The following is a 14,551-nucleotide window of genomic DNA, read 5'->3' on the forward strand; positions in this document are numbered from 1 at the left end:
CTTATTACATTAAATTTTTTCTTTCTGTTCTTCAGTCTGAGTGATTTCCACTACCATCTTCCAAATAGCTGGTTCATTCTTTTGCATTCTCTAATCTGATTTCTTTGAGCAAATTTTTCATTTTGTTTATTGTATTCTTCAGCTCCGATTGGTTCTTTTTTATATTTTCTAATTCTTTTGCAAAGTTGTGTGTTCATCCATTGTCCTCCTGAGTTTGGTGAGCATCTTTATGACCATTACTTTGAACTTTTTATCAGGTAGACTGCATATGTCCATTTCATTTAGTCCTTTTTCTGAGATTTGTGTCTTTTCTTTGGAACACATTCCCCTCTCTCCTCAGTTTGCCTGGTTCTCTTTGTTTCTTTGTATTAGATCAGCTACATCTCTCAGTCTTAGAAGAGTGGCTTTAGGTAAAGGGTGTCCTATGGGGCAAAGAAGTGCAATCCCCTCCCCTCAGCCATCAGAACTAGGCATTCCAGGGCTGGTCCTTGTGTGGCTAGGCAATAACTACTACAAGCACACTGATGGACAGGGATGGATGATGGTGTGGTTGAGTGTGGGGACACCAATTCTAACTAAGGTCACTCAGTAGGAGTGGTGGACAGGAGTGGCTTTGGAGAGATACCTGCCAGAGAGGGCAGGCTGAATGGTGCTAGCAAAGTAGATGGATAATGTCAGAGATAGCATCCACCAGTGCTGGGCTAGCTAAGGGAGGGAAGTAAGAAAAATAGCACCCTCCACTGCTTCTATTCCTGGAGAAATTTCCCTCACATAAGGCTCAGATTCTTTTCAAATTGCTGCCTCTGTGCAGGGTCTCAGAGTGAGTGACTTTATGCACATCCCTTTAAGATAGAAATCTTGACTTCCTATAGCTCTCTGGCTCTCCCAGAAGTAAGTTTCACTGATTTTCTAATCCAGCCATTATTTGGTGTATCTCAGGGTAGGGGTTTCCAATATAAGTCTCGAATGCCTTGCTCCTCAGGAAGGGTCTCTGTTTTTGTGGTATCCCTCCTACTCATGGGCTGCAGCACTAGGGATATGAGGTCCTGCCTAGACTGCATCTCTGCCAACTACCTCTCATAATGTGACTTTTTCTTTATGTATTTAAAGTTGTGAAGAGCTGTTCTGCTAGCTTTCAGATAACTCTCAAAGAGAGCTGTTCTGTATGTAGTTGTTCTTTGGTGTGTCCAATGGAGCAAATGAGATGAGAATAACCCTTTATCTTGATCCTAGCTCTTATAATTCTTTAAATGTTACATCAAAATTTATTAGTAAAGCCATCTGGTCCTAGGCTTCCTTTTTGTTGGGAGATTTTTGGTTGTTAATTCAATCTCTTTAATAATAACTGGTCTGTTCTTTTATCTTTTATCTGATTCAGTCCTAGTAGGTTATGTTTCTAATAATTTGTTTCTTCTAGACTGTCCAGCGTGTTGGCATAGAGTTGTTCAAGAATAACCTCTTATGATCCTTTGTACAATCTCTCTTTTCATTCATAATTACTTTGGGTCCTTTTTTCCTTCATTTAGCTGAAGTTTGTGAATTTTGTGTACCTTTTCGAAGAACCAACTCTTAGTTTTGCTAATCTTTTCCATTGTTTTCCTGTTTCCTAATTCCTTTATTTCTGCTTTCTTCTTTTTTTCCCTTCTGCTAACCATGGGCTTAGTTTATTTGTTCTGATTCCTTGAGTCATAGAATTAGCTAGTTTATTTGATATCTTTATTAATGTGGTTATTTACTATTACAAACTTTTTAGGGGATACAATGCAACAAAATAAGTTCTAAGTTTTGGTATGTTGTGCTTCTCGTATTCTTTGATCCATTGGTAGTTCAAAGGAGAAATATTATTAAACATGAATACATGGAAACTGTCCAGTTCTCCTATCAAATGTGCATACTATTTTGATCAGAGAGGTACTGAGCATAATTTCTATCTTCTTGGAGTTGGTAAGACTTATTTTATTGCCCAATATATAATCCATCTTATAAGATGTTCTGTGTTTACTGGAGAAGAATGTGTATTCCACTTTTGTCAAAGGGAATACTCTGTTGGTCCATTTGGCTATAGTGTTCAGATTGACTCTTTACTTATTCATTCTCTGGAAGAGCTAACCATTAATGAGAGTAAGATATTAACCATTTTTGTATTGCTTTATATTCTTTCAGTTCTGCCTTTGCTTTATATATTAAAGTGTTCCAATGTAGGGTACATAAATATTACAATTTTGATGCCTTCTGGTAGGATTGATGCCTTTTTTATATAATGACCTTCTTTAAAGTAAAAATGGTACAAGAGAAATTCTATTTTGTATGATAGATTTATAGCTACCCCCTGCTTTTAAAAAATTACCTTCTGCTTAACATATCTTTTTCCATCCCTTCACTCTGTGTGTTTTTAAAGCTACAGTGAATCTTTATAGGCAGAATATTGTTAAATCTTGTTTTTTCTATTTAGCTATTCTATGTCTTTTGTTTGGAGAAATTAATCCATTTATACTTAAATTATTAATAGGTAAGGACTTAACTATTACCATTTTGTTAATAGTTTTTTTTTGTTTTTTGTTTTTTTGTAGATACACTGTTCTCTCCTTCATATCCTACTCTCTTTTGTGTATTTGAGGCCTTTTGATATCAGTATACTATGACTTGATTATTAATTCCTTTTGTATAATTACTATAGGTTTTTTCTTGGGGCTACTTTGAGGCTTATATGAGTCATCAATTTATTCTAATTTTGAGAGCACTATTTAATTTTTTATTATGTTCAGATAGGCAGCATACAGAAGATTCCTATATTTTACACTTGTACTTCGCCTCCTTATGTGCAGGTTATTGCTATTACAATTTACATATTTTTATATCTTATTTACAAAATAATGCAAAAGTTTATTTTTATTACGTTTGTTTTTCAAATTTGAAACTAGAGTTGTGAATTATGCACCACCATTACCATATACCAAGATATATTTTTGATCATACATTTACTCTTATCAGTGAGTTTTATACTACTACCTTATATTTTTATGATGTAAACTAGCATCTTTCTTCTTCACTGAAAAATTCCCTTTACCAGTAATCCTGTAAGGGCTGTCCAGGCGTGGTGAACTCTCTCAGCTTTTGTTTGTTTAGAAAGTTCTCTATTTTTGAATCATTGCTTTGCTGGGTATAGAATTCTTGGTTGATACATTCAAAATATTGAAAGGAACAAACTTATCTCATTCTCTTAGCCTAAAATTTTCCGCTGAGAATTATACATATAGTCTTATGGGGGTTCCCTTTATGTAACTTTTTCTCTTGCTGTTTCCAAAATTTTTCCTTGGTCTTTTACTTTTGGCAATGTAATTAGAATGTGGCCTGGTGTAGCACTATTGGGGTTTAACCTGTGAGAGATCCTTTTTAAACCTCAAGGACCTGGATGTCCATTTCTCTCCCAAAGTTTGGCAATTTTTCAGCCATTATTGCTTTAAAATTTCTCTCCAGGGATTTCTATAAGGTGGCTTTTTTTTTCTTTTAATTGTGCCCTATTAGCCTTGTATACTTTAACTTTTTCATTCTTTTTCTTCTTCTGACTGGATCATTTATTTGGCCTGCTCAAGTCTGCTGTTGAAGCTCTCTATTGAATTCTTCAGTTCATTCTATGTATTTTTCACCGTGAGGATTTCTGTTTAATTTTTTATGGTTTTAATTTGTTGAACTTGTTTTGTTCATGCATTGTTTTCCTAGTTTTGTTTAGTTGCCTTCTTCCATATTCTTGTAGTTCACGAAACTTCTTTAAGAGAATTATTCTGAAATTTTTGACAGTCCATAGCTCTTCCATTTTTTTGTGTCATTTATTGGAGCTTTATTAGTTCCCCATGGTGGTGTCATATAGACATTTTTTTGTGATCCTTATGTTGGTATCTGTACATTTGAGTAAATAGTCTCCTCTTCCAGACTTTATCAGATCACTAGACTTGATTTTCTGCATGCATCAGTTTGTTACAGCCTTGAGCAAGGGGCAGTTTCTTAGTTTTTCTTTTTAGTGGGGCCCTACACAAGCCACAAGCTGGAAAGTTTCTTGTTTAGAAGTCCAGTGGGGCAGAGCTATGTACCAAGCTCTGTATTCATGTGCTGCTATAATTGGAGTTGCAAGATCAACAACAGATTCCGAGGAGTTCTGGTTAGGGTTCCTGGTACTGTCAGTCTGGAGGCTACATCAGCTTGGGCTGGTCTATATATTCCCTTGCCTGGTTAGGCAGCAGACAAGGCTTCAGGGTCAATAGGTCTTTTTTGGGGCGAATGAAATCAGATAGATCTGCATACTCAGGTGCCTGGACAGATGGCCAGTCTTGGCTCCACAAAGACAAAGCTGCTGGTCATGTCATCTGTTCAAGTACCATTGCAATTGGGTTTGCATCAGCTTCCCTGCAAGGAGAGCAGCAGGGAGCCAGAGAACCTGTCCCAAGGCTGCTTAGCTCCCCTTTAAGAGTCTTAACCGATAGACCAGTGCATCAAACTGTGGCCAGATGAGATCACTAGTTTGGTCTGGGCTCTCTGAGTGCTGCTATGCCAAGACATATTCCAGATATCAGAACAGGCTTACCAGTTGGGCAGGGCCGGGAGCTACACTCACAGTATTGGTCTAGGCTATGAATTAGCTGCCAGGCTGGGGCAAGGAGACAAGCCTGATGGGGCAGCAAGGCTCTTCATCTGAGGCCCCAAATCAGGCTGCCCTGTACCCTCCCTCATTCTCTGGTCAAACTGTGCCATGTCTTGGCTGTGCCCAAGAGGAGGCTGTTCTTTGGGACATCTACCTGGGCACTGCAGGTAGGAACTCAGTTGTCCGAGATAGGAATGCATGTTGTTGCAAGCCCTGCTGATTCCCCCATGATCTCCTTGAGGTGAGACTGAAGTGGAAACTCCCCCAAAGTGACCCACAATGCTGGGGGAGCTCGATGTCCATCATGAGCCCTTTCTTCACACTGGTGGGCTACAGGCGTAGGGAGACTTCCCAGTGTGGCACTTGGCAAGCCTGGGGTGGGGTGAGCTGTAACTGCTTCTCTTACCTTCTGTCTTTCTGTGTTGTGGTGCAGAGCTGCTTCAGCCTCACCTTCACATTCTAGAATGTTTTCAGTTCTTGGGCAGGGGGGCAAAGTCAGGAGCTACCTCTGTCACCTTCCTGGTGATACAGCTCCTAGCCCATAATAACCTCTGTCGCCATTCTGCTCTTTACATCTTCCTTATTTCTTCCTGCCATTTTCTTTCCTGTGTGGCTGGGGGTTTCCCGATGGCAATAAAATCTTCTCATCCTTCATGTCTCCTATTACAAGGTTCAGTAAAGATGGATGGTCCACCCGCCGTTGTTGGAAAGTTCTGTTTTCTTTTTTCCTTGGATACCTGGGCCAGTGAGTAAGTGTAACTTCATTAAGAACTTAATTCATGCTCTGTTCACACTGAAATTTTAATCTTCCAAAGAATGCTACAAGGGAAGCTTGATGAGTGAACAGGCCATGAAAAGGTAAAGCTCCAAAAATCATTTGGCAGGCTGGTTGTGGACCTGAGAGATGAAGAAGAAAACCTTGATTGCTTGGTCTTGGAGTGTATTAAACTCACCTTGGGCCAGGGCATTTAAGGTTCTTTTTTCCTTCTGCCTAGAACCCAGTTTTCCTGTTCTGTGTCATGCTTTTGAAACCTTCTTCTGTCAGGTCTTGACTCACACATGAATCCTTACCTTAGCATTTCATCTAGAATGGCATCTTCTAGTCACCCTGGATCTAATCACTTGGTATGTATTTTTTCCATAAAAACTTAAGGAACTCTGTAATACTTCTTTCCATAATCAGTTTACTAACTTATTGTCTGAACCTCCTCTAGAATTCAAGTTTTAACATGGCAAGGATTATCTCTTTGTTCACTGCAAAATGCCCTTCAAATGGCATTTTGTAATGTACTTCAAAAGATTCTTGGCAGAATAAATGAATTAGGGAAGAGGGTTAAGTATGCTTTGGAGAGCAGGGTGTCTGAAACTGTGATCCACCCGCATCACATCATTGTTAGAAATGCAAAGCCTTACCCTAGACCTTAGGAACCAGGAACTCTGGGGGTGAGGCTCAGCAATGCATTTTAACAGGCTCTCCAGGTACTTGTGATGCGTGCTCAAACCTGAGGACCACTGGTTGACCTGTGCGTCTCAATCTTCAACATATATTTGAGTCACCTGGGATATGTCACTGGAATTCATCCTTGTTCAGGAGATAGGAGGTGAGGTCAGAGAGCCTACATTTCTAACAAATGCCACGTGGTGCTTATGTTGTCCACTAAGTGCTACAAATCTCCACAGTCATCCAGGGAGTGTTTGAGAGAAAGAGGGAGAGAGAAAAGCAGACTCCCCAAGGATCGGGAAGTCTGATGCAGGGCTTGATGCCAGGACCCTGGGATCATGACCTGAGCTGAAGGCAGAGGCATAACTGACTGAGCCACCCAGGCGCCCTCTACAGAGCTTTAGCATGTACTGATGCTGGTCCCATCCTTCCACATCCTGATTTAATTGGTCTGGAGGACAGCTGGACTGGGTCTTTGTAAAAGCTTCTCTGGCAATTCTAATGTTCAGTCAAGGTCGAGAACTGCCTTCAAGGGCACATGCATCCTCAGAATGCCACTGCCTGTGTGGACAGGGGAGGCACTGCAAGTCCTGATCAGAGAGCGTGCATACAGCTTAGAGACCATGAGACACAAGACCTGAGTATGCTGTGAGAACACTCAGAAAATGAAAAGTAGAGGGAGACCAACTCAAGGGGAAGATGTAAGCAGTGGTGGAAACCAAACCCATCAACCTGCTTAGTGACCTAGATGTGCAAACACATCCCCTTGGTACGAGGATTTGATTATGCGCAAAGCAGATCCAATGATACAATGATGATTTTGTCCTAAATTTCCTAGGGATGAAAAAAAATGTCCCAGGGATTACATTAGCTGGCCAGGTTAATTAAAAATCACTCTAATAATTAGCTGTGTGTGTTTAGTTCCTTTGTTATTAGCTTAGATGCTTTTCATCGAAGGGACAAAAACTCCTAAATGAAACCTCTTCTGGCTTCTCTGTCCCTCCTCTGAACTTAAATGCATCATGGCTTTAGAAGGTTGTCTAGATTTAAAATGAATGGTCCTTTAGTGTACACAGCCCCAGGTATAGTGGGTTATACCTTGAGATGAAGAGACATAAAAGTGGTGCTTTATCTTTTGTTCTTATTAACATGTCTGGGGGGATTCTCTTAAGAGGTTGATACTTATTAGGATGTTTCAAGAATGCTGCCCAAAATGAACAAATATTTTTCCTATTAAGATTTAAAAAGAGGAAGGTGAGAAGGCTTCATAAGTGTAACAGACAAGACCTAGGAAGTGGGTGGTAACCCTGAATCACTCACTGGTTCTGATGTCTTGGCGGCGCTTTCTTCTGCTTTCTAGATTCCCCCTCATCCCAGGTTGCTGAGAGGGTCAAGAGGGTTGAACAGGAAAGCTCTGGGAGACATAACCAAGACCTTTTTTCTGGGAATGATCCCCACCCCCTGTGAATCAAGAAGGCCAGTCAAGCCAGGACTGTGTTAAAGGATACTGTACACCTTGATCATAGTTGATTGTTTCCAAATGTAGGCACCATGTCTACTTGGCCAATTCTCTCCCCCAAAATTTAGAAAATTGGAGTAAGGGGATACAGAGTCTTGGAGCCTTGTAGATAATGGCACTTAAATGGCATTGGTCTGGAGCAGTATTTATTCTGCAATAGAACCTTCTCAGGGGATGGAAATGTTCTACAGCTTATACTATTCAATAGAGTAGCTACTTGTGGATACGGAGTGTATGAAATGTGGCTAGAGTGACTGTGGAACTGAATTTTTACTTAGTTGATATTAGCGATTAAATTTAAACACAGTGTCTATTATTTTGGACAGCATAGCTCTAGAGTCCAATATTATGGCCTTTGGCTTCTAAGGATATCTACAAAGCCTCTTTGGGTTGTTTAAAACAGTTGCATCAATTTTACGAGCGACCCCAGGGCTTTTTGATAAAACCCCCAATATACTTCAACTAGACAAAGGAGGCTTCAGTAAGAGATCCCACTAATTAAAAGCTTACATACTGTTCTTTTGTGGGGGGAGGTCCATCTATCACATTAAGATCATACAGATGTGAAGATTCTGGATTTCTTGTCCATAGGTATTCCTCTGAAGTAGGAATTGAATGTAGAATAACTCATTCATGCCCCTCTAATACCCTAAGGTGGTCATTCCTGCAGCAGTGTCTCAATTTTACATTCATAGACACAGTCTGTGTCTTGGACCCCTTCTCCCTACCATGAGTTTTGGTTCCCCCCAGTCGTAAATAAAAAGACCAAAGGGGACTTTACAATTGAAACATTGCAACTGTTACCCTATAATATAGTTCATACTATTTTACTAACAAGCCTGTAAGGTAGCTGTCCTTATGTCACCATCCCTGCCCTCATTGTTCTGTATGTTCACTGATAATAAATACCTAGTGACGTAAGTAAGGCTTCTTTGACATCATTGCTATTCCTTTGCATATGGGGACACCAAGGATCAGAGAGATGAAGCCAGCTGACTCAGATCCCACTGTTAATAAGCAGAGAAGGCAGAATTCACAACCAGGTCTTCTGACTCTAAATTCAACACTTCGTAGAGAAGAACATCTGTATCTGCTTTAAAATTTTATGGAGACAGATGAAATACCATATGTTTAATACCTTGGAGAAAAAAATGTGAAGCAAATAAAGTTTGCATTTTTAAGAGATGAGAAGGGCAAGAGTGTCACTCTCTTTTGGATCTGGATTTTGAGGTGTGTTCTTGAAAGTTTTATTCTTGGATGATACCTACAGTATAAAATTGGACGATTATGGGGAAAATCTAGAGAACATGCCTTAAATATAGGTCGCATTACTGTTCTATGTTTAATTATAGCCAATCCTTTTGGTATCTAGCACGTTCTATTGTTCTCACTAAATCCTTCCCACAGGCCAGTGTGGTTAAAACTGAAATTCTTAGTTTTGCTACTTACTCAAGATCACAGAATTTGGCCAAACAAAAACACACCACAGAGCTGCCTGGCTGTAGATCTCAAGTTCTAGATTACGATTTCCTTCTTTCTTAATTAGGACTCTTTGATAAAATTTCACCACAGCGATTCATCTTGATGTTACTGCTACTGCATGACTAGAAGGCTCCTGCATCCGTAGTGGGGATATCATAGGACTTCCAGGGGGTCAGTGTGACGGTGGCAAAAACCCTGGTATGAGGAACCTCAAGGTGATCTGTGCCTCAATGGTCCCAGCCTCTCCTAGACATTTCTTCTCTGATGTTAACCTGGAAATGCCATGGCTTTTCTTAAACAGGGAGCAGATAACTGATATCACACTCCTGGTAGTTCATATCTGATAGAATGCACCTCATTCTTTGGGGTACCAGAAAGGGTAGACCCTGCTGGATGCATGGATTGTTCTGGCTCTTAAAATTGGTAATAAGTACCTACAGACTGTTGTTCAGCGTTTGTCTTATCTCCTATAAAGCATCATTTACATATTTATATCGTTTTACATATATCACATGTACAGAACGCAAGAGGACCGATGTGCGGTTAACAAGTATTACATTTTCTCAAAGCTTACTGTAACCTGTCACAGGAATACTGTCATTCGAGGACTGTGGCTAAGGAAGAGGCGGTAATTGGACCAGAATGAGATCCCCTCTAGAAGACTGTGATAAATCAGGGGCTGAGTGGGGCCCAGTGGGAATTTTCGGGACAGGCCAAGTCAGGGAAGCATGTGTGAAATCCATGCAGAGGTGGCATGAGAGGGACTTAGGTGTTCAGGTCAAGAACACCTGAAGCTGTTGCGCTCAGCACCTGCCTATCTTGAAAAGGGTCAGTCGCCCACTATGGAAGCGGGATTTCAGAGTTTCTGGATTAATGACTTTGGCAATACTCCAGTGCTGGGGATTATTGATCTGGCTTTGGGTCTCACTCACCTAACTGACCATATGATCTATAATCGGGGACTGCTGGACTATCAGTAGTAAGTTTCTATCCATAGTAGCAGCTAAGGACACACGGCTCCTTTGTTTATAACTCAATCCCAGGAGTGAGAAGCAGTCACAGGTCGGGTGAGCAGAACTGTGGAAGAACTCACATTGGCAAGAAATGGAGGGCACTAAGCTGAGTAGCTAAGAGGAGAGATGCTGATGGGGAAGAAAATGGTTATTTTTCATACTCAAAGAATTATTCTTCATATTCCTCTAGAGCTGATTAGTCGACGATAATTACAAGGTCCAGCTTGATACAAGATTTAATGGGAGAAGGGGCTTAAATGGATATCTCACCTAGACGGAAAGTGATTTGGACAAGGAACCATAGTCTGCATGTGTGCCATTATGCCACCGTAGCCTCCAAGGTCAACAGCCATTTGTTCACATGAACTACCCCAAGTGACCTTTAGGCAAGGGATTTCTAGGAGTCAGAATTGTCTAAAAATGAGAGCTGATAACCAAACCCAGAAGCCCTTACTCTTGTCCCTAGGTATTTATTATCAGTGAACATATAAAATCTATTTCCTAATGCAAGCGAACTTTGGATCTAGATTTGGAGTCACATGAGTAGTCACTACATGAGTAGTAACTCGAGGCAACCACCAAAGCCACATGACTAGGCAGAGCATGATTGTGTTGAAAGAAAAGACGGCTGTAAGTTCTGCTAAGAGTTGAGAGAGGGAGAAATCCCAGGGAGGATTTCCCGGAAAAGCTGGGTAGAAAGCAGGGTTTCGATTCGTAAGAATTAACCTGACAGAAAGAATCAAGGAAGAGGACTTCCCAAAAATGATGGAGAAAGCACAATGTGGATAAAACCGTGAGTATGCAAGAAGATGGAGAGCAAACCAGGTATTTTGTTTATAAAAACAAAAGTGAGTTATAAAGATACTAGACATCTTTAAAGGTTAGGCTAAGGATGTACAGCCTCCAAATCAATGTAATGGGGAGGCTTTGAAGGTTGAACAGGGCAATGCCTTACAAATAGCTTTTTGGGAAAAATAGCCTGGAAGCCTGGAGGAACATGAATGGATTGCATGGTTCAGAGTTATAAGGCAGAGAAACTATACAAAGATGTCTTACTCTCAGTTTGCTATTTTTTTTTTTTTCTGCTGGAAAAAAACCCATCAGCTTCCAATGAGCTGCTTTTTATTATGACACAAAAGCCATAAAAGTAGTGATGTATATAAAAGCAGTGCCGGATGTTTTTAGTGGCTTTATGAAATAAAAACAGCAGTAGATAGTTAAAATTGGAATGCCCTGCATCAGGTTATAACCATCTGAGTTTGGAAACTTGCAACAGCAATGCAATCATATTTTTATAGCTCTGGCATGGTCTTTTTCACTCAGATAACTGAACTGTGAGTGGGGGAGAAGGGAAAACCCAGAAAATCAGTGCTGTTAAATAGCAAAGGCAGAGATTTTTTTTGAACTTCAATGGCCACATCAGTTACCAGTTTGATCAAATAATCATTGTTTCCCCAAATCAGAATTGTGTATACTATCACTAAAGGTAAGATTGATACTGGGGAGGTCAAGTTCCCTAACAAAATGTCATAATTGGTAGAAAGCTGTCATACTGGGCACTTTGACATCTGTGACTTCATTGTGCGCCTGTCAAAATTCTGAGAAGCATGGTTTTCACAGGTTCATAGAAGGAGATTCTGAGGTTCAGCAGAGCTAGGAAATTTGCCCAGTTTAGACAGGGTATCCCTGGATCTATTCCAAGATGGGTCCTAAACCACATATCTCCCAATGCTGCATGAAAATTTTCATAGACTTTGCTCATCTGTGAAGATGCAGTATCTTCCTGAAGCTGCCACTGCCGGAAATGGTTCATTCACTCAGCCGTGGCTAGGACAGACCCTGCTCAGGCCTTTGTAAAAAGAACCCTTCTTATTCATTAGCAAAGTTAACTGTCTAGAGTCTTTGGTATGCTAGAGCTAGAAGTAGACCTCTGGAGAGATTATACACTCAACTGAAGAGGTTTGCTCAAGACAGAGAATTTGCTTGGTACAGTATGTTCTTACGGCAGCAGAAGCGTGGGTATTAATGGTATTATGTTGCATGATCTAGATCTAAAGATTTTGAGTTTTCCTCCTATTCCACCCCAGCTTGCGGTTAGTAAAATAGTGTGCCAACTTTTCAAAAAAGGTATCATTGTAAGGAGTAAAGGATAGAAAAAGTTTTTGAATATTTATGACCCTTGTACAACTCACTTGTATTAGCCTCATGGCCCAAGGCAGAATCCGAGACCTGGAGTGGTCATGTCATTGTACATATAGAAAACCAGGTCTGGGTGATGGTCATACCTATACTTGAATGGCCTCATTAAACCCCTGCTGTGTAAGTCTTCTATTTGCACATCTATACAAGGAAGGTTTTGAGTCAGTAGCCTTCAAATCTGTGGAGGAGAAACATGTTGATCTCTTCAAAGGTTATGTCAATAGAGAAAATAATGTATTTCACCATAATCACCATTTTGGAGTACCTTCTGGAAGCTCTGGGAAATATGAGAACAGAAGGTTGAGATTGAGAGTGTAGGATCCATGGTTAGACAGGGTTTTCCTCTTCCCTCCTTGATTTGCTGTTTGAATAATGGCATCTACTTGTAGGAGGATTGTGAGGATAGAATGACATGATGCATGGGAGCTGCTCAGCTCTGGGTTTGTTGCATGCCAGCACTTCAAATCATGGTAGCTTTAGAGTAATAATAATATATGTATTGAATATGTACTGTGTTCCAGACACTGTCCTAAGTGACTGATGCATTAACTCATTCAGTCCACACAACACGCCCTTGAGCTGGGTATTACCGTCTCGCATGTAAAGATGAAGCAATGGAGGCATGGAGGGGGTCTCACAGCCATTAAGTGGTAGATCTAGTAGTAGGACTCCATCACCTATAGTCTTAACTACTACGCTATGCTAGTAGTTGTAGAAGACCACCAACAGAATACACCGTGGGAGAGGAAGTACCCAGTGCAACACTGAGAGTCCAAACCTTTATGCCATTGAAAGCCAAGTCAGGGAATACTTTGGGAGTATAGAAAAGGGGCCATTTCTCACTGCAAGCATGAAGCATGGTTCATGAAAGACATAGGGTTTAAGATGGGTACAGATGAACATAGAGAAAAACACTCAGGTAACATGACTATAAAAAGAACAATTTGAACTCTATTACACAGGACTACTCAACAACTATCTGTAACATCTCAATCATTATTAGGTTGTGGCCAACCTGACTTCCCTTGAACTACACAGCATGATGCTGGTATAGCTTTCAGGTAGACCAGCATCAAATTCAGCTCTGCCATTCATGAGCTGTGGCATTTGCTTCTCTATCACTGTTAGCCAGTAAATGGGGTTATCACACCTCACAGCATTGTCTTGATTTGAAATGAGATGCCATAATAACATGCCAACATGGTGACTGACTGTAGTATGGTTTCAGTGAGTACTGGCTGATAGAAAAGTTCTTTGGCTTGGGTTCTGGGACCCGAGTTTACCAGCCAAGACTGTGTGTCTGTGATACATGCCATTATCAACCATGATTTGCAATTCTTGGTCTTCACAGCTTTGAAATATCTAGACCTATGTTATGCTCATCTAGAGAACATCCTAAATTACCTCTGGAGATTTCCTTTATCTTGATTTTGTTGAGATTCTTACAATTTCTATTATGAAAGAATGTGTTTATTATTTCTGAAGGTCACATTTCCTTGAAAACAACGTTTAGGTGTCTTTGAAAATGCTTTAAGATACCACTTCTCACATGTGACATGAGCCTCCTAAGGAGGGTAGTGCTAGATAAAAATATCTTAAATGTATATGTAACTGGGAATCTTGCATTTTAACTATAAATAACATTTTGGTTATACTTCTAAAGATTGTTGTTTATCCAAAATGCAAATTTAACTGGGTATCATATTTTTTATTTACTATGTCTGATAACCCTACTCTTAAGGTTCAAGGAGCCCAGTAACAGTGGAGTATCAGCTTTGGAATCATATCTGGGGATTCAAATCCTCTTTCAGTCACTTATTGGTTGTGTAACCTTTAACTTATAACCTTTTCCCTCTGAAGTAAAAAGTCCTACACTAACAAGGGTAATTATAGATGAAGATATTCAGTCACTAAAGAGGTAGAATGAAATAATATAGACCCATATGATTAACACACCTTCCAGATCATAACATCTGTTAACTTTCTGTTTTGTTAAAGCACTTTATAAACAGTGCTATCCCTGAAACTGTACAAACTTACTATTACTGTTTTTTCTCCAAGGCCATCCAGTGGGAAGGTGGTAAATTTGAGATCATAGCTCAAGTGTCCAAAATTCCACTCCAGGGCTTTCTCTGATGTTCTGCTCTTTCTGGAAGCCTCTCTCAAATGACTAATTGTTGTCCCCAGTCAACAGGAGGAAGACTCAAAGTGAAACTTATGGCTGTGTTTCCAATGTCGTCCATTGCCATGGCTTACTTTAA

This window comes from Meles meles, chromosome 19, assembly GCF_922984935.1.
Source record: "Meles meles chromosome 19, mMelMel3.1 paternal haplotype, whole genome shotgun sequence".
NCBI lineage: Eukaryota > Metazoa > Chordata > Mammalia > Carnivora > Mustelidae > Meles > Meles meles.